The sequence below is a fragment of the Leptinotarsa decemlineata genome, unplaced genomic scaffold (assembly GCF_025532065.1).
Source record: "Leptinotarsa decemlineata unplaced genomic scaffold, Ldec_3_MD MMD2_tig00003348_RagTag_RagTag, whole genome shotgun sequence".
NCBI lineage: Eukaryota > Metazoa > Arthropoda > Insecta > Coleoptera > Chrysomelidae > Leptinotarsa > Leptinotarsa decemlineata.
Window position 1 is genome coordinate 397,102 of NW_027412588.1, and position 21,624 is coordinate 418,725.

The 21,624-nt window shown below is 34.5% G+C and overlaps 1 long non-coding RNA gene across 1 annotated transcript in view; it reads left to right on the forward strand.

Moving 5' to 3' along the window:
• LOC141483433 (uncharacterized) overlaps positions 1-21,624 on the forward strand; it is a 249,381-nt gene continuing 227,757 nt past the window's right edge. The window contains exon 1 of the long non-coding RNA XR_012466083.1: positions 1-70. This is a non-coding gene — a long non-coding RNA (uncharacterized lncRNA). The remainder of the gene's footprint in view (positions 71-21,624) is intronic.

The following is a 21,624-nucleotide window of genomic DNA, read 5'->3' on the forward strand; positions in this document are numbered from 1 at the left end:
CCTCAACTTACTGATGGGCACTTCAGCAATATGGACATTTGACCTCTTTTGGTCGAAAGTCAGCCTTTAGGTGCTATTCTTTCGCGATCGGTAAAAAATGTTTTGTCTGACTATTCCTAACTGAATTTTTGCATGGGGGCCCACAAAAACTAACCGGCGGCTATTGTTGTTAACGTCGGGCATTCTTCAGTAAATCTAAGGATAATTGGATCGCAGTCGAGTTGTTCTGCGGTGAACTTGCTGAAAGAAAATCTGATTAGTATGCTTACCGGAGTCGCCTGACGGCGACTCGTGGGGGCGGTCGTTGTTTCTGCTTGGTCGGTATTGGATGTTTGTCCCTTTCTCGGAACCTGGGGTCATCCATGTTCAACGCATCGTGTAGATCACGTAGCGCTGGGTTGTTGTGCGATCTGATTCTATCGAACACGCTTTCTGCATGTTCTCTCATATACACGTCCACATATTGCGTGTCCAGGTCTAAGTCTCTGTATCTATTTGGGATATAGTACGGCGGCCCTTACGCTCGCGTTCATAAACGACTGTATCTGCTTCCTGTATGTCTGTGCGCACTGGCCCCAGGCAGTGCAGGCATACAGTATTATGGGCATGAGGACGTATTTGATCATTAGCAACTTTACTTTCAACCCCATGTTGCTTCTGCGTCTTATGATAGGTGCCAGTCGTTGTCTGGCGTGTTTAGCCATTCCAATTCTCTGCCGTACATGAGACTGAAATGTTAATCTCCTGTCTAAGATGACCCCCAAGTATGTCACTTTGCTGGTCCACGGAATCTCTTGTCCGTTGAAGGTGACGTTGCCTTCCGGTTGTACAAACTTGCGGGTGAACAGTATCGCCTGACTCTTGTCAGGGTTTACACTGATCTTCCACAGGTTGGCTCCTCTAATCTGTCTGTCTGTTGCTGCAAGTATCTTGTAACATGCACTTGGCTCGTGGATCTCGCCAACAGGGCCGTGTCGGCTGCGTAGAGCGCCAACTTGTTAAAGTTGTTCTCTGGCTTGGGCACGTCCGCTATGTATACGGAGAAGAGGTGCGGCGAATAGACTGCTTCTTGCGGGACCCCTGCTTCCAGTAGTCGAATTGTTGATAGTTCGTCTCCTACTCTGCATCAGCATCGCCTGTCAGCTAAAAAAGACTGAATTAATCTTACCATTGGTTTTGAGTATCCGAAATCGCTCATTTTGGTCATTAGTCCTTGATGCCAAACTCTGTCGAACGCCTTGGAGACGTCTAGGAATATTGCACCGGTGTTGTGTCCTTTGCCGAGGTTGAAGCCTTCGGTCGCAAAGTCTACTACCCACAGGACTTGTAGGTCTGTCGAGTGTTCTGATCTAAAACCGAATTGTTCATCCGGGAGGATTCCTAGCTCTCTAGTTTGATCTTCGAGTCTCTTCAGGATGACACGTTCCGCCACTTTGCTTATGGAAGGTAGTAAGCTTATTGGCCTGTGATTGTCTGGGAACAGGTGGTTCTTCTTGGGCTTCGGGATGTGGATAACCGTTGCCTCTTTGAACTGGTACGGGAAGTGCTGCAATCTGAGTATAGCGTTTATAATGATAGTTATGGCTGTTATACCCTTGCGCGGTATTATTTTCAGTACCCGGTTTGTTATGTTGTCCGGGCCTGGAGTTTTACGCGTGGATAGACGTCTTAGTATGTCTTTCACTTCCTCGGAAGATGTCGGGGCCAGGGGTTGCGCGTTGTTCGTTCGTTGTCTCAAACTTCGTACCGTTCTTTCTACCTGTCTCTCTATTTCGTCTACTTTGTCCGTGAACGGGACGTCGTTCTCTCTGCACTGCCTTTCGAAGATGTCCACGAATGCTTCCGCCTTCTCCTGGTCAGTGTAGACGAGGTCCTTTCTGAGTACTTTCTGCATTCTCCATGCAGACTGGTCTTCCGTGTTTAGTTCTTCCAGACGAGTAGTCCATTGTCTGTCTCGGATTTCTTTTTATTCTTCTTTCAGTATCCTGTTGGATCTTTGCATGCACCTTTTGTCCATAGGCGCGCGAGTCTTTTAGTACCGTCTTTTCAGGCGTTTCCTTATCCTGACCAGTTCCATCGTTTCTGGTAGGAGCTGTTCTTGGAAGTTAAAGCGTGGGGCTGGGACTTCCCGTACGCTTCTTTCCATTGTTTGGATGATCGCCTGCTGCAGCTGTTTTGTGGCGTTCTCCAGATCCAGTCGATGACTCGTTTTGTTGAGTTGTCTGTTTTCACTTCACCTCTTCCTATTGTGAATAGAATGGGGTTGTGGTCTGACGAACCTTCGTCTAGTACTTCCATCTCCGTAGTTTCGATGTTCTGCACTAGTGCGATGTCGGGAATGTCCGGGACTTGATCTTCATGCGCGTAGTATGTTGGGGTGTTCGGTGCTACTACCGCGATGTTCCCGAATTCTTCTAGGATTCTGCCTAGTTATCTGCCTCTCCTGTTTCCATTCCTACAGTTCCAGTCACGCGACTTTGCGTTGAAGTCGCCAATGGCAACTGTTGGATGGTAGTCTGGGAACATTTCTGCCATGTCGGTTCTTCTAGTCTTATACCTTGTGGAGGCAGCTATACCGACGATATTCTCAGCTGCTCGTAGCTTCTCAGTTTGACTCTGACTGCTACTGCTTCTCCGTGTTGGACTTCTGGTTTTCTGTCTTCGTTTTGTGTTAAATCTGTTTTTACTAGTAGCGCCGCCCCCCCAGCGGCACGGCGCTTCCCTGGCCTGTCTGTCCTATATATGTTATATCCTGGGATTCGGTAGCTCTTTTCGCTCCTCAATCTTGTCTCCTGCAGTGCCATGACGTCTATGTCTAGACGCGATAGCAGCTCCAGTAGCTCGTTCCGTTTTTCTATGGAACCTACTCTATGGAACCTACTAATAGTCTTTCCGGGACTCGTGCTGGCATTACTGTTGTCCGGGAGCCTATATTAGGGCAGCTAAGACCGCTTGCGTGATCTTTTGCTGCTCTGTCGTGAGTTTGCTCAGCACTTCGAATAGCACATTGCCGCTGTCCGTTTCCTTTTTTGGCGGTGTCTTCTTGTTGGCAGATGGCTGGTGTTGTTTGGGCCTCAGTCTGTCGGTTTCTCTGGGCCTGTTCCAGGCTGATGTCCTCGGTTTCGGGAACATTTTACATCACCTGTAACTTGCTGGATGTGCTTCTAAGCAATTAGCGCATTTTGCCGGTACCTCTTTTGGTTTTTTGCATTCATTCTCTGGTCTCGTGGTTTCCGCCACATTTTACAGAGCGTGTTGTTGAGTGGCAGCATCTCTGTGCATGTCCAAAAAATTGACATTGTGACATTGCTGTATTAGCCCTCTGTTTATTCTTTGGGGTTCTGTCCACACTATGAGGTTCACGCACGTTCTTAGTGCGTAGATCCTTTCTTCGCTTTTCGGTACTTTTACCAGGAAAAGCGGTAGCGTCGTCCTAGTGCGCCTGGATGTCATCCTGTAACATTCGAGCACAGTGTATCCCTGTGTTTTTAGGTCGCTTGTGACGTCCTCCGCCGCCACGTTCTCGGGGATCCCGCGAATCACTGCGTGTAGTGGGATCTCTTTTTTAATGGAATATCTTCTATCTTTCTTTCTTCCATGTATCGGGTGGTTCTACGCCACTCCTCCTCGTTATTCGTGTGGATGTAAATTCCATCCCTGGTCAGCCTTGCTTTATTATATCCGATTTTTTTGTCTTCGAGACCTTTAGGGATCTCGTTCCACCTTTTGCTGTCGTGGACAACTATCGGTGGCGGCTTGGCTGGGTTCCCTTGAGCGCGCCTACGTGCTCAACAGCGCTCTTATATAAGACGCGGCATAAGCAGTGTTGCCAATGCAAGATGTTAAAATTACTTACTTTCAGCTGCCGTAATCCTAACATTTTCTCGCCCTTATTTGGTATTGCTCACAAAATCCTCACATTGTCTAGGGGGGATCAATTCCCCATTATCCCCCCATGGCTACAGCCTTGAAGCATATTATCACATTTCTACATCATAATACAATGTCTACGAAGCTTAATCAGACAAAACATCCAAATTAGAGAAATCAGGAGTATATTATTTAAATTTAGGAATTTGTCCTAAGATATATATTGGTCAAACTGGCATAACATTTAAGAATCGCCCCCAGGAACAATATATGAGCCAAGAAAACAGGTTCAACATATTCAAATCATCTTACAGAAGAAAATCATATTTTTAACGGAGATTTCGAAGTTTCACGCATGAAAAATACAGGTTTAAAGGTAAATTATTTGGAAACAATGGAAATTTTTGAACCAAGATATGTTCAAATATAAAATGAAGCAAATTTGGTTGGGGAAGAGTGAGTGCAGTAAACACGTTTTTGTTGTTTGATTCAGAGGATTATGACGTTGATGTGGTGTCAAAATATTATATCGTTATAATATGGCAGATATCTGTTTTTCGATATTATATAACATTCATTTTTTTGATATCAAGGTATAACGTTTCACCGATAGACGATAAAGTTATTGACATTTCAAAAATACTCCCCCAGACCTTTTCTTGATGTCTCAAAGCGATATCATAAAACTCATCGTGTTATTCGGAGGACATTTGTAATCATGTTGGCTGGAACGCTGCATATCTCCACACTAGCCTGGCTGAATGAATCATTGTTCAACAAATTCACATGTTCTGTGTTCTATAGATGACTTGGATTTCGTGAAACTGCTACATATGGTGTCTCCGAAATTAAAGCAGGTTCTGATGTTGTATTTAGACCCAATTCTTCATGTCCTCTCCGCCAATTCTCGTAAGGCGTGAGGAAGGGATAGTACTGGATGTCACGGCTTCTTTTCCTTGCGGGACTCTTGTCTTCTACCCAAAGTCCTGTTTTGGAGTAATAATTTTACTGACGATATTTCCTGATGTGGCCTAGTTTCTTGTCAAGAATTTCCGTCGTGTTATAGAATCTGAATGCACGATGAATTATGTTCGTGACGATTTTTCTCTTGGTCGATTAGTGCTCAGCAAGCACAGTTACAACTCCAAAAAGTTTGCGTCAGATCGAAATCGTCAGATTAATGAATGAGAACTTTTTTTGTTGCACTTAACACCCCCTTAGAAAATCTGACGCGCTTGATTAATTTTTTTTACTTTAAACCCTTACGTACAACAACCCGCATCATGCAAACGATCAGATTAACATCGAACATTATTAAAAATACGTAGGACATTGATGCTATCAATATCTGACGCGCTCGAGTATGTCCATGCAACATTATTTTTTTACATATTTAAAAATCTATAGCCGCTTCCCCCACCGATGAATATTATTATATACCTAATATATATATATATATATATATATATATATATATATATATATATATATATATATATATATATATATATATATATATATATATATATATATATATATATATATATATATATATATATATTCCTGATTGGCAGGAAATAAAGACCAAAATATATGCGAAAAGCATGAAGTGCAGACCACTGCATGAAAAGCAGACCACTGAGCATGAAATAAAGACCAGGCTGAAAATATGAATGAAGGTTATGTAGACCGGTACTCATTTCTTGCACTTGGAGAGGGGGAAAAGGGGTGGAGCTTGATTTGAGGGGAAGTTGATTATTCCAAATTGCAGGAAATAAGGACCATGATCGAAATGTCATTAAAAGTCTCATTTTCTAAATGTTATAAGGTCTAGTATTCGAATATCAAGGTTAGCGAGTCAACGTTTCACCGTTTCTTAGGAAATCCAGTAAAATTTCTACAGATGTTTACTGGTTAATGAACAATTTTCAGGCTATATCTCTAATCATTGATTCCGTCCTCTAATATTCAGCATTCACAAAAACGAAAATAAAAATTGAATAACAGAAAAAAATTACAAAGTTTGTTGATTTGAATCTGGTTCAAAGATAGGTCAAAGTTCGCCCTGGACAACCGGAATAACAGGGTTTTCTCCAGGGGCTGCAACCTAGTCTCAATTTGTCACTAGAAGTTGATTTTTGTCGTTTCTAACTCGATTTTAGCAATCAAATTCGATCTTTTTTCGGTTGTGCCTAAAAAATTTCCAATTCATCACAAGAAATTGAATTTTGTCGTTTCGTACTCGATTTTTTCAACAAAAAACCCAGATATACATTCTGGCAAACGAATTAAGTTTTTTTCGGTTATGAATCAAATATTTCCAATATGTCACTAGAAGTTGATTTTTGTCGTTTCTAACTCAATTTTACCGGCAAAAAACCCAGAATTACATTCTAACAATCGAATTCAGTATTTTTCTGGTTATGCTTCAAAATCTTCGAACTTATCACAAGAAATTGATTTTTGTCGTTTCTAACTTGATTTTTCGGCCAAAAACCCAGAATCACATTCTGGCAATCGAATTTAGTTTATTTCGGTTATGAATCAAATATTTTCAATTTGTCACTATAAGTTGATTTTTGTCGTTTCTAACTCCATTTCAGCAATCAAATTCGGTCTTTTTTCGGTTGTGCTTCAAAAATTTCCAATTCATCACTAGAAATTGAATTTTGTCGTTTCTTACTCGATTTTTTAGGCCAAAAACCCAGAATCACATTCTGGCAATCGAATTTAGTTTATTTCGGTTATGAATCAAATATTTTCAATTTGTCACTAGAAGTTGATTTTTGTCGTTTCTAACTCGATTTTAGCAATCAAATTCGGTCTTTTTTCGGTTGTGCTTCAAAAATTTCCAATTCATCACTAGAAATTGAATTTTGTCGTTTCTTACTCGATTTTTTCGGCCAAAAACCCAGAATCACATTCTGGCAATCGAATTTAGTTTATTTCGGTTATGAATCAAATATTTTCAATTTGTCACTAGAAGTTGATTTTTGTCGTTTCTAACTCGATTTTAGCAATCAAATTCGGTCTTTTGTCGGTTGTGCTTCAAAAATTTCCAATTCATCACTAGAAATTGAATTTTGTCGTTTCTTACTCGATTTTTTAGGCCAAAAACCCAGAATCACATTCTGGCAATCGAATTTAGTTTATTTCGGTTATGAATCAAATATTTTCAATTTGTAACTAGAAGTTGATTTTTGTCGTTTCTAACTCGATTTTAGCAATCAAATTCGGTCTTTTTTCGGTTGTGCTTCAAAAATTTCCAATTCATCACTGGAAATTGAATTTTGTCGTTTCTTACTCGATTTTTTAGGCCAAAAACCCAGAATCACATTCTGGCAATCGAATTTAGTTTATTTCGGTTATGAATCAAATATATTCAATTTGTCACTAGAAGTTGATTTTTGTCGTTTCTAACTCGATTTCAGCAATCAAATTCGGTCTTTTTTCGGTTGTGCTTCAAAAATTTCCAATTCATCACTAGAAATTCAATTTTGTCGTTTCTTACTCGATTTTTTCGGCCAAAAACCCAGAATCACATTCTGGCAATCGAATTTAGTTTATTTCGGTTATGAATCAAATATTTTCAATTTGTCACTAGAAGTTGATTTTTGTCGTTTCTAACTCGATTTTAGCAATCAAATTCGGTCTTTTTTCGGTTGTGCTTCAAAAATTTCCATTTCATCACTAGAAATTGAATTTTGTCGTTTTTACTTGATTTTTTCGGCCAAAAACCCAGAATCACATTCTGGCAATCGAATTTAGTTTATTTTGGTTATGAATCAAATATTTTCAATTTGTCACTAGAAGTTGATTTTTGTCGTTTCTAACTCGATTTTAGCCATCAAATTCGGTCTTCTTTCGGTTGTGCTTCAAAAATTTCCAATTCATCACTAGAAATTGAATTTTGTCGTTTCTTACTCGATTTTTTCGGCCAAAAACCCAGAATCACATTCTGGCAATCGAATTTAGTTCATTTCGGTTATGAATCAAATATTTCCAATATGTCACTAGAAGTTGATTTTTGTCGTTTTTAACTCAATTTTATCGGCAAAAAACCCAGAATTACATTCTAGCAATCGAATTCAGTATTTTTCTGGTTATGCTTCAAAATCTTCCAACTCGTCACTAGAAATTCAATTTTGTCGTTTCTTACTCGATTTTTTCGGCCAAAAACCCAGAATCACATTCTGGCAATCGAATTTAGTTTATTTCGGTTATGAATCAAATATTTTCAATTTGTCACTAGAAGTTGATTTTTGTCGTTTCTAACTCGATTTTAGCAATCAAATTCGGTCTTTTTTCGGTTGTGCTTCAAAAATTTCCAATTCATCACTAGAAATTTAATTTTGTCGTTTCTTACTCGATTTTTTAGGCCAAAAACCCAGAATCACATTCTGGCAATCGAATTTAGTTTATTTCGGTTATGAATCAAATATTTTCAATTTGTCACTAGAAGTTGATTTTTGTCGTTTCTAACTCGATTTTAGCAATCAAATTCGGTCTTTTTTCGGTTGTGCTTCAAAAATTTCCAATTCATCACTAGAAATTGAATTTTGTCGTTTCTTACTCGATTTTTTAGGCCAAAAACCCAGAATCACAATCTGGCAATCGAATTTAGTTTATTTCGGTTATGAATCAAATATTTTCAATTTGTCACTAGAAGTTGATTTTTGTCGTTTCTAACTCGATTTTAGCAATCAAATTCGGTCTTTTTTCGGTTGTGCTTCAAAAATTTCCAATTCATCACTAGAAATTGAATTTTGTCGTTTCATACTCGATTTTTTCGGCCAAAAACCCAGAATCACATTCTGGCAATCGAATTTAGTTTATTTCGTTTATGAATCAAATATTTTCAATTTGTCACTAGAAGTTGATTTTTGTCGTTTCTAACTCGATTGTAGCAATCAAATTCGGTCGTTTTTCGGTTGTGCTTCAAAAATTTCCAATTTATCACTAGAAATTGAATTTTGTCGTTTCTTACTCGATTTTTTCGGCCAAAAACCCAGAAATACATTCTGGCAAACGAATTAAGTTTTTTTCGGTTATGAATCAAATATTTCCAATATGTCACTAGAAGTTGATTTTTGTCGTTTCTAACTCAATTTTATCGGCAAAAAACCCAGAATTACATTCTAGCAATCGAATTCAGTATTTTTCTGGTTATGCTTCAAAATCTTCGAACTTATCACAAGAAATTAATTTCTGTCGTTTCTAACTCGATTTTTCGGCCAAAAACCCAGAATCACCTTCTGGCAATCGAATTTAGTTTATTTCGGTTATGAATCAAATATTCTCAATTTGTCACTAGAAGTTGATTTTTGTCGTTTCTAACTCGATTTTAGCAATCAAATTCGGTCTTTTTTCGGTTGTGCTTCAAAAATTTCCAATTCATCACTAGAAATTGAATTTTGTCGTTTCTTACTCGATTTTTTCGGCAAAAAACCCAGAAATACATTCTGGCAAACGAATTAAGTTTTTTTCGGTTATGAATCAAATATTTCCAATATGTCACCAGAAGTTGATTTTTGTCGTTTCTAACTCATTTTTATCGACAAAAACCCAGAATTACATTCTAGCTATCGAATTCAGTATTTTTCTGGTTATGCTTCAAAATCTTCGAACTTATCACAAGAAATTAACTTTTGTCGCTTCTAACTCGATTTTTCGGCCAAAAACCCAGAATCACATTCTGGCAATCGAATTTAGTTTATTTCGGTTATGAATCAAATATTTTCAATTTGTCACTAGAAGTTGATTTTTGTCGTTTCTAACTCGATTTTAGCAATCAAATTCGGTCTTTTTTCGGTTGTGCTTCAAATATTTCCAATTCATCACTAGAAAGTGAATTTTGTCGTTTCTTACTCGATTTTTTCGGCCAAAAACCCAGAATCACATTCTGGCAAACGAATTAAGTTTTTTTCGGTTATGAATCAATTATTTCCAATATGTCACTAGAAGTTGATTTTTGTCGTTTTTAACTCAATTTTATCGGCAAAAAACCCAGAATTACATTCTAGCAATCGAATTCAGTATTTTTCTAGTTATGCTTCAAAATCTTCCAACTTGTCACAAGAAATTGAATTTTGTGGTTTCTTACTCGATTTTTTCGGCCAAAAACCCAGAATCACATTCTGGCAATCGAATTTAGTTTATTTCGGTTATGAATCAAATATTTTCAATTTGTCACTAGAAGTTGATTTTTGTCGTTTCTAACTCGATTTTAGCAATCAAATTCGGTCTTTTTTCGGTTGTGCTTCAAAAATTTCCAATTCATCACTAGAAATTGAATTTTGTCGTTTCTTACTCGATTTTTTAGGCCAAAAACCCAGAATCACATTCTGGCAATCGAATTTAGTTTATTTCGGTTATGAATCAAATATTTTCAATTTGTCACTAGAAGTTGATTTTTGTCGGTTCTAACTCGATTTTAGCAATCAAATTCGGTCTTTTTTCGGTTGTGCTTCAAAAATTTCCAATTCATCACTAGAAATTGAATTTTGTCGTTTCTTACTCGATTTTTTCGGCCAAAAACCCAGAATCACATTCTGGCAATCGAATTTAGTTTATTTCGGTTATGAATCAAATATTTTCAATTTGTCACTAGAAATTGATTTTTGTCGTTTCTAACTCGATTTTAGCAATCAAATTCGGTCTTTTGTCGGTTGTGCTTCAAAAATTTCCAATTCATCACTAGAAATTGAATTTTGTCGTTTCTTACTCGATTTTTTAGGCCAAAAACCCAGAATCACATTCTGGCAATCGAATTTAGTTTATTTCGGTTATGAATCAAATATTTTCAATTTGTAACTAGAAGTTGATTTTTGTCGTTTCTAACTCGATTTTAGCAATCAAATTCGGTCTTTTTTCGGTTGTGCTTCAAAAATTTCCAATTCATCACTAGAAATTGAATTTTGTCGTTTCTTACTCGATTTTTTCGGCCAAAAACCCAGAATCACATTCTGGCAATCGAATTTAGTTTATTTCGGTTATGAATCAAATATTTCCAATATGTCACTAGAAGTTGATTTTTGTCGTTTTTAAGTCAATTTTATCGGCAAAAAACCCAGAATTACATTCTAGCAATCGAATTCAGTATTTTTCTGGTTATGCTTCAAAATCTTCCAACTTGTCACAAGAAATTGAATTTTGTCGTTTCTAACTTGATTTTTTCGGCAAAAAACCCAGAATCACATTCTGGCAATCGAATTTAGTTTATTTCGGTTATGAATCAAATATTTTCAATTTGTCACTAGAAGTTGATTTTTGTCGTTTCTAACTCGATTTTTCGGCCAAAAACCCAGAATCACATTCTGGCAATCGAATTTAGTTTATTTCGGTTATGAATCAAATATTTTCAATTTGTCACTAGAAGTTGATTTTTGTCGTTTCTAACTCGATTTTAGCAATCAAATTCGGTCTTTTTTCGGTTGTGCTTCAAAAATTTCCAATTCATCACTAGAAATTTAATTTTGTCGTTTCTTACTCGATTTTTTAGGCCAAAAACCCAGAATCACATTCTGGCAATCGAATTTAGTTTATTTCGGTTATGAATCAAATATTTTCAATTTGTCACTAGAAGTTGATTTTTGTCGTTTCTAACTCGATTTTAGCAATCAAATTCGGTCTTTTTTCGGTTGTGCTTCAAAAATTTCCAATTCATCACTAGAAATTGAATTTTGTCGTTTCTTACTCGATTTTTTAGGCCAAAAACCCAGAATCACATTCTGGCAATCGAATTTAGTTTATTTCGGTTATGAATCAAATATTTTCAATTTGTCACTAGAAGTTGATTTTTGTCGTTTCTAACTCGATTTTAGCAATCAAATTCGGTCTTTTTTCGGTTGTGCTTCAAAAATTTCCAATTCATCACTAGAAATTGAATTTTGTCGTTTCTTACTCGATTTTTTCGGCCAAAAACCCAGAATCACATTCTGGCAATCGAATTTAGTTTATTTCGTTTATGAATCAAATATTTTCAATTTGTCACTAGAAGTTGATTTTTGTCGTTTCTAACTCGATTTTAGCAATCAAATTCGGTCGTTTTTCGGTTGTGCTTCAAAAATTTCCAATTTATCACTAGAAATTGAATTTTGTCGTTTCTTACTCGATTTTTTCGGCCAAAAACCCAGAAATACATTCTGGCAAACGAATTAAGTTTTTTTCGGTTATGAATCAAATATTTCCAATATGTCACTAGAAGTTGATTTTTGTCGTTTCTAACTCAATTTTATCGGCAAAAAACCCAGAATTACATTCTAGCAATCGAATTCAGTATTTTTCTGGTTATGCTTCAAAATCTTCGAACTTATCACAAGAAATTAATTTCTGTCGTTTCTAACTCGATTTTTCGGCCAAAAACCCAGAATCACCTTCTGACAATCGAATTTAGTTTATTTCGGTTATGAATCAAATATTCTCAATTTGTCACTAGAAGTTGATTTTTGTCGTTTCTAACTCGATTTTAGCAATCAAATTCGGTCTTTTTTCGGATGTGCTTCAAAAATTTCCAATTCATCACTAGAAATTGAATTTTGTCGTTTCTTACTCGATTTTTTCGGCAAAAAACCCAGAAATACATTCTGGCAAACGAATTAAGTTTTTTTCGGTTATGAATCAAATATTTCCAATATGTCACCAGAAGTTGATTTTTGTCGTTTCTAACTCATTTTTATCGACAAAAACCCAGAATTACATTCTAGCTATCGAATTCAGTATTTTTCTGGTTATGCTTCAAAATCTTCGAACTTATCACAAGAAATTAATTTTTGTCGCTTCTAACTCGATTTTTCGGCCAAAAACCCAGAATCACATTCTGGCAATCGAATTTAGTTTATTTCGGTTATGAATCAAATATTTTCAATTTGTCACTAGAAGTTGATTTTTGTCGTTTCTAACTCGATTTTAGCAATCAAATTCGGTCTTTTTTCGGTTGTGCTTCAAATATTTCCAATTCATCACTAGAAAGTGAATTTTGTCGTTTCTTACTCGATTTTTTAGGCCAAAAACCCAGAATCACATTCTGGCAATCGAATTTAGTTTATTTCGGTTATGAATCAAATATTTTCAATTTGTCACTAGAAGTTGATTTTTGTCGGTTCTAACTCGATTTTAGCAATCAAATTCGGTCTTTTTCGGTTGTGCTTCAAAAATTTCCAATTCATCACTAGAAATTGAATTTTGTCGTTTCTTACTCGATTTTTTAGGCCATAAACCCAGAATCATATTCTGGCAATCGAATTTAGTTTATTTCGGTTATGAATCAAATATTTTCAATTTGTCACTAGAAGTTGATTTTTGTCGTTTCTAACTCGATTTTAGCAATCAAATTCGGTCTTTTTTCGGTTGTGCTTCAAAAATTTCCAATTCATCACTAGAAATTGAATTTTGTCGTTTCTTACTCGATTTTTTCGGCCAAAAACCCAGAATCACATTCTGGCAATCGAATTTAGTTTATTTCGGTTATGAATCAAATATTTTCAATTTGTCACTGGAAGTTGATTTTTGTCGTTTCTAACTCGATTTTAGCAATCAAATTCGGTCTTTTGTCGGTTGTGCTTCAAAAATTTCCAATTCATCACTAGAAATTGAATTTTGTCGTTTCTTACTCGATTTTTTAGGCCAAAAACCCAGAATCACATTCTGGCAATCGAATTTAGTTTATTTCGGTTATGAATCAAATATTTTCAATTTGTAACTAGAAGTTGATTTTTGTCGTTTCTAACTCGATTTTAGCAATCAAATTCGGTCTTTTTTCGGTTGTGCTTCAAAAATTTCCAATTCATCACTAGAAATTGAATTTTGTCGTTTCTTACTCGATTTTTTCGGCCAAAAACCCAGAATCACATTCTGGCAATCGAATTTAGTTTATTTCGGTTATGAATCAAATATTTTCAATTTGTCACTAGAAGTTGATTTTTGTCGTTTCTAACTCGATTTTAGCAATCAAATTCGGTCTTTTTTCGGTTGTGCTTCAAAAATTTCCATTTCATCACTAGAAATTGAATTTTGTGGTTTTTACTTGATTTTTTCGGCCAAAAACCCAGAATCACATTCTGGCAATCGAATTTAGTTTATTTTGGTTATGAATCAAATATTTTCAATTTGTCACTAGAAGTTGATTTTTGTCGTTTCTAACTCGATTTTAGCAATCAAATTCGGTCTTTTTTCGGTTGTGCTTCAAAAATTTCCAATTCATCACTAGAAATTGAATTTTGTCGTTTCTTACTCGATTTTTTCGGCCAAAAACCCAGAATCACATTCTGGCAATCGAATTTAGTTTATTTCGGTTATGAATCAAATATTTCCAATATGTCACTAGAAGTTGATTTTTGTCGTTTTTAACTCAATTTTATCGGCAAAAAACCCAGAATTACATTCTAGCAATCGAATTCAGTATTTTTCTGGTTATGCTTCAAAATCTTCCAACTTGTCACATGAAATTGAATTTTGTCGTTTCTAACTTGATTTTTTCGGCAAAAAACCCAGAATCACATTCTGGCAATCGAATTTAGTTTATTTCGGTTATGAATCAAATATTTTAAATTTGTCACTAGAAGTTGATTTTTGTCGTTTCTAACTCGATTTTAGCAATCAAATTCGGTCTTTTTTCGGTTGTGCTTCAAAAATTTCCAATTCATCACTAGAAATTGAATTTTGTCGTTTCTTACTCGATTTTTTAGGCCAAAAACCCAGAATCACATTCTGGCAATCGAATTTAGTTTATTTCGGTTATGAATCAATTATTTTCAATTTGTCACTAGAAGTTGATTTTTGTCGTTTCTAACTCGATTTTAGCAATCAAATTCGGTCTTTTTTCGGTTGTGCTTCAAAAATTTCCAATTCATCACTAGAAATTTAATTTTGTCGTTTCTTACTCGATTTTTTAGGCCAAAAACCCAGAATCACATTCTGGCAATCGAATTTAGTTTATTTCGGTTATGAATCAAATATTTTCAATTTGTCACTAGAAGTTGATTTTTGTCGTTTCTAACTCGATTTTAGCAATCAAATTCGGTCTTTTTTCGGTTGTGCTTCAAAAATTTCCAATTCATCACTAGAAATTGAATTTTGTCGTTTCTTACTCGATTTTTTAGGCCAAAAACCCAGAATCACATTCTGGCAATCGAATTTAGTTTATTTCGGTTATGAATCAAATATTTTCAATTTGTGACTAGAAGTTGATTTTTGTCGTTTCTAACTCGATTTTAGCAATCAAATTCGGTCTTTTTTCGGTTGTGCTTCAAAAATTTCCAATTCATCACTAGAAATTGAATTTTGTCGTTTCTTACTCGATTTTTTCGGCCAAAAACCCAGAATCACATTCTGGCAATCGAATTTAGTTTATTTCGTTTATGAATCAAATATTTTCAATTTGTCACTAGAAGTTGATTTTTGTCGTTTCTAACTCGATTTTAGCAATCAAATTCGGTCGTTTTTCGGTTGTGCTTCAAAAATTTCCAATTTATCAATAGAAATTGAATTTTGTCGTTTCATACTCGATTTTTTCGGCCAAAAACCCAGAAATACATTCTGGCAAACGAATTAAGTTTTTTTCGGTTATGAATCAAATATTTCCAATATGTCACTAGAAGTTGATTTTCGTCGTTTCTAACTCAATTTTATCGGCAAAAAACCCAGAATTACATTCTAGCAATCGAATTCAGTATTTTTCTGGTTATGCTTCAAAATCTTCGAACTTATCACAAGAAATTAATTTCTGTCGTTTCTAACTCGATTTTTCGGCCAAAAACCCAGAATCACCTTCTGGCAATCGAATTTAGTTTATTTCGGTTATGAATCAAATATTTTCAATTTGTCACTAGAAGTTGATTTTTGTCGTTTCTAACTCGATTTTAGCAATCAAATTCGGTCTTTTTTCGGTTGTGCTTCAAAAATTTCCAATTCATCACTAGAAATTGAATTTTGTCGTTTCTTACTCGATTTTTTCGGCAAAAAACCCAGAAATACATTCTGGCAAACGAATTAAGTTTTTTTCGGTTATGAATCAAATATTTCCAATATGTCACCAGAAGTTGATTTTTGTCGTTTCTAACTCATTTTTATCGACAAAAACCCAGAATTACATTCTAGCTATCGAATTCAGTATTTTTCTGGTTATGCTTCAAAATCTTCGAACTTATCACAAGAAATTAATTTTTGTCGCTTCTAACTCGATTTTTCGGCCAAAAACCCAGAATCACATTCTGGCAATCGAATTTAGTTTATTTCGGTTATGAATCAAATATTTTCAATTTGTCACTAGAAGTTGATTTTTGTCGTTTCTAACTCGATTTTAGCAATCAAATTCGGTCTTTTTTCGGTTGTGCTTCAAATATTTCCAATTCATCACTAGAAAGTGAATTTTGTCGTTTCTTACTCGATTTTTTCGGCCAAAAACCCAGAATCACATTCTGGCAAACGAATTAAGTTTTTTTCGGTTATGAATCAAATATTTCCAATATGTCACTAGAAGTTGATTTTTGTCGTTTTTAACTCAATTTTATCGGCAAAAAACCCAGAATTACATTCTAGCAATCGAATTCAGTATTTTTCTGGTTATGCTTCAAAATCTTCCAACTTGTCACAAGAAATTGAATTTTGTCGTTTCTTACTCGATTTTTTCGGCCAAAAACCCAGAATCACATTCTGGCAATCGAATTTAGTTTATTTCGGTTATGAATCAAATATTTTCAATTTGTCACTAGAAGTTGATTTTTGTCGTTTCTAACTCGATTTTAGCAATCAAATTCGGTCTTTTTTCGGTTGTGCTTCAAAAATTTCCAATTCATCACTAGACATTGAATTTTGTCGTTTCTTACTCGATTTTTTAGGCCAAAAACCCAGAATCACATTCTGGCAATCGAATTTAGTTTATTTCGGTTATGAATCAAATATTTTCAATTTGTCACTAGAAGTTGATTTTTGTCGGTTCTAACTCGATTTTAGCAATCAAATTCGGTCTTTTTTCGGTTGTGCTTCAAAAATTTCCAATTCATCACTAGAAATTGAATTTTGTCGTTTCTTACTCGATTTTTTAGGCCAAAAACCCAGAATCACATTCTGGCAATCGAATTTAGTTTATTTCGGTTATGAATCAAATATTTTCAATTTGTCACTAGAAGTTGATTTTTGTCGTTTCTAACTCGATTTTAGCAATCAAATTCGGTCTTTTTTCGGTTGTGCTTCAAAAATTTCCAATTCATCACTAGAAATTGAATTTTGTCGTTTCTTACTCGATTTTTTCGGCCAAAAACCCAGAATCACATTCTGGCAATCGAATTTAGTTTATTTCGGTTATGAATCAAATATTTTCAATTTGTCACTAGAAGTTGATTTTTGTCGTTTCTAACTCGATTTTAGCAATCAAATTCGGTCTTTTGTCGGTTGTGCTTCAAAAATTTCCAATTCATCACTAGAAATTGAATTTTGTCGTTTCTTACTCGATTTTTTAGGCCAAAAACCCAGAATCACATTCTGGCAATCGAATTTAGTTTATTTCGGTTATGAATCAAATATTTTCAATTTGTAACTAGAAGTTGATTTTTGTCGTTTCTAACTCGATTTCAGCAATCAAATTCGGTCTTTTTTCGGTTGTGCTTCAAAAATTTCCAATTCATCACTAGAAATTCAATTTTGTCGTTTCTTACTCGATTTTTTCGGCCAAAAACCCAGAATCACATTCTGGCAATCGAATTTAGTTTATTCCGGTTATGAATCAAATATTTTCAATTTGTCACTAGAAGTTGATTTTTGTCGTTTCTAACTCGATTTTAGCAATCAAATTCGGTCTTTTTTCGGTTGTGCTTCAAAAATTTCCATTTCATCACTAGAAATTGAATTTTGTCGTTTTTACTTGATTTTTTCGGCCAAAAACCCAGAATCACATTCTGGCAATCGAATTTAGTTTATTTTGGTTATGAATCAAATATTTTCAATTTGTCACTAGAAGTTGATTTTTGTCGTTTCTAACTCGATTTTAGCCATCAAATTCGGTCTTTTTTCGGTTGTGCTTCAAAAATTTCCAATTCATCACTAGAAATTGAATTTTGTCGTTTCTTACTCGATTTTTTCGGCCAAAAACCCAGAATCACATTCTGGCAATCGAATTTAGTTTATTTCGGTTATGAATCAAATATTTCCAATATGTCACTAGAAGTTGATTTTTGTCGTTTTTAACTCAATTTTATCGGCAAAAAACCCAGAATTACATTCTAGCAATCGAATTCAGTATTTTTCTGGTTATGCTTCAAAATCTTCCAACTTGTCACAAGAAATTGAATTTTGTCGTTTCTAACTTGATTTTTTCGGCAAAAAACCCAGAATCACATTCTGGCAATCGAATTTAGTTTATTTCGGTTATGAATCAAATATTTTAAATTTGTCACTAGAAGTTGATTTTTGTCGTTTCTAACTCGATTTTAGCAATCAAATTCGGTCTTTTTTCGGTTGTGCTTCAAAAATTTCCAATTCATCACTAGAAATTGAATTTTGTCGTTTCTTACTCGATTTTTTAGGCCAAAAACCCAGAATCACATTCTGGCAATCGAATTTAGTTTATTTCGGTTATGAATCAATTATTTTCAATTTGTCACTAGAAGTTGATTTTTGTCGTTTCTAACTCGATTTTAGCAATCAAATTCGGTCTTTTTTCGGTTGTGCTTCAAAAATTTCCAATTCATCACTAGAAATTGAATTTTGTCGTTTCTTACTCGATTTTTTAGGCCAAAAACCCAGAATCACATTCTGGCAATCGAATTTAGTTTATTTCGGTTATGAATCAAATATTTTCAATTTGTCACTAGAAGTTGATTTTTGTCGTTTCTAACTCGATTTTAGCAATCAAATTCGGTCTTTTTTCGGTTGTGCTTCAAAAATTTCCAATTCATCACTAGAAATTGAATTTTGTCGTTTCTTACTCGATTTTTTCGGCCAAAAACCCAGAATCACATTCTGGCAATCGAATTTAGTTTATTTCGTTTATGAATCAAATATTTTCAATTTGTCACTAGAAGTTGATTTTTGTCGTTTCTAACTCGATTTTAGCAATCAAATTCGGTCGTTTCTCGGTTGTGCTTCAAAAATTTCCAATTTATCACTAGAAATTGAATTTTGTCGTTTCTTACTCGATTTTTTCGGCCAAAAACCCAGAAATACATTCTGGCAAACGAATTAAGTTTTTTTCGGTTATGAATCAAATATTTCCAATATGTCACTAGAAGTTGATTTTTGTCGTTTCTAACTCAATTTTATCGGCAAAAAACCCAGAATTACATTCTAGCAATCGAATTCAGTATTTTTCTGGTTATGCTTCAAAATCTTCGAACTTATCACAAAAAATTAATTTCTGTCGTTTCTAACTCGATTTTTCGGCCAAAAACCCAGAATCACCTTCTGGCAATCGAATTTAGTTTATTTCGGTTATGAATCAAATATTTCCAATTTGTCACTAGAAGTTGATTTTTGTCGTTTCTAACTCGATTTTAGCAATCAAATTCGGTCTTTTTTCGGTTGTGCTTCAAAAATTTCCAATTCATCACTAGAAATTGAATTTTGTCGTTTCTTACTCGATTTTTTCGGCAAAAAACCCAGAAATACATTCTGGCAAACGAATTAAGTTTTTTTCGGTTATGAATCAAATATTTCCAATATGTCACCAGAAGTTGATTTTTGTCGTTTCTAACTCATTTTTATCGACAAAAACCCAGAATTACATTCTAGCTATCGAATTCAGTATTTTTCTGGTTATGCTTCAAAATCTTCGAACTTATCACAAGAAATTAATTTTTGTCGCTTCTAACTCGATTTTTCGGCCAAAAACCCAGAATCACATTCTGGCAATCGAATTTAGTTTATTTCGGTTATGAATCAAATATTTTCAATTTGTCACTAGAAGTTGATTTTTGTCGTTTCTAACTCGATTTTAGCAATCAAATTCGGTCTTTTTTCGGTTGTGCTTCAAATATTTCCAATTCATCACTAGAAAGTGAATTTTGTCGTTTCTTACTCGATTTTTTCGGCCAAAAACCCAGAATCACATTCTGGCAAACGAATTAAGTTTTTTTCGGTTATGAATCAAATATTTCCAATATGTCACTAGAAGTTGATTTTTGTCGTTTTTAACTCAATTTTATCGGCAAAAAACCCAGAATTACATTCTAGCAATCGAATTCAGTATTTTTCTGGTTATGCTTCAAAATCTTCCAACTTGTCACAAGAAATTGAATTTTGTCGTTTCTTACTCGATTTTTTCGGCCAAAAACCCAGAATCACATTCTGGCAATCGAATTTAGTTTATTTCGGTTATGAATCAAATATTTTCAATTTGTCACTAGAAGTTGATTTTTGTCGTTTCTAACTCGATTTTAGCAATCAAATTCGGTCTTTTTTCGGTTGTGCTTCAAAAATTTCCAATTCATCACTAGAAATTGAATTTTGTCGTTTCTTACTCGATTTTTTCGGCCAAAAACCCAGAATCACATTCTGGCAATCGAATTTAGTTTATTTCGGTTATGAATCAAATATTTCCAATATGTCACTAGAAGTTGATTTTTGTCGTTTTTAACTCAATTTTATCGGCAAAAAACCCAGAATTACATTCTAGCAATCGAATTCAGTATTTTTCTGGTTATGCTTCAAAATCTTCCAACTTGTCACAAGAAATTGAATTTTGTCGTTTCTAACTTGATTTTTTCGGCAAAAAACCCAGAATCACATTCTGGCAATCGAATTTAGTTTATTTCGGTTATGAATCAAATATTTTAAATTTGTCACTAGAAGTTGATTTTTGTCGTTTCTAACTCGATTTTAGCAATCAAATTCGGTCTTTTTTCGGTTGTGCTTCAAAAATTTCCAATTCATCACTAGAAATTGAATTTTGTCGTTTCCAACTCGATTTTTTCAGGCCAAAAACCCAGAATCACATTCTGGCAATCGAATTTAGTTTATTTCGGTTATGAATCAAATATTTTCAATTTGTCACTAGAAGTTGATTTTTGTCGTTTCTAACTCGATTTTAGCAATCAAATTCGGTCTTTTTTCGGTTGTGCTTCAAAAATTTCCATTTCATCACTAGAAATTGAATTTTGTCGTTTTTACTTGATTTTTTCGGCCAAAAACCCAGAATCACATTCTGGCAATCGAATTTAGTTTATTTTGGTTATGAATCAAATATTTTCAATTTGTCACTAGAAGTTGATTTTTGTCGTTTCTAACTCGATTTTAGCCATCAAATTCGGTCTTTTTTCGGTTGTGCTTCAAAAATTTCCAATTCATCACTAGAAATTGAATTTTGTCGTTTCTTACTCGATTTTTTCGGCCAAAAACCCAGAATCACATTCTGGCAATCGAATTTAGTTTATTTCGGTTATGAATCAAATATTTTCCATTTGTCACTAGAAGTTGATTTTTGTCGTTTCTAACTCGATTTTAGCAATCAAATTCGGTGTTTTTTCGGTTGTGCTTCAAAAATTTCCAATTCATCACTAGAAATTGAATTTTGTCGTTTCTTACTCGATTTTTTAGGCCAAAAACCCAGAATCACATTCTGGCAATCGAATTTAGTTTATTTCGGTTATGAATCAAATATTTTCAATTTGTCACTAGAAGTTGATTTCTGTCGTTTCTAACTCGATTTTAGCAATCAAATTCGGTCTTTTTTCGGTTGTGCTTCAAAAATTTCCAATTCATCACTAGAAATTGAATTTTGTCGTTTCTTACTCGATTTTTTCGGCCAAAAACCCAAAATCACAT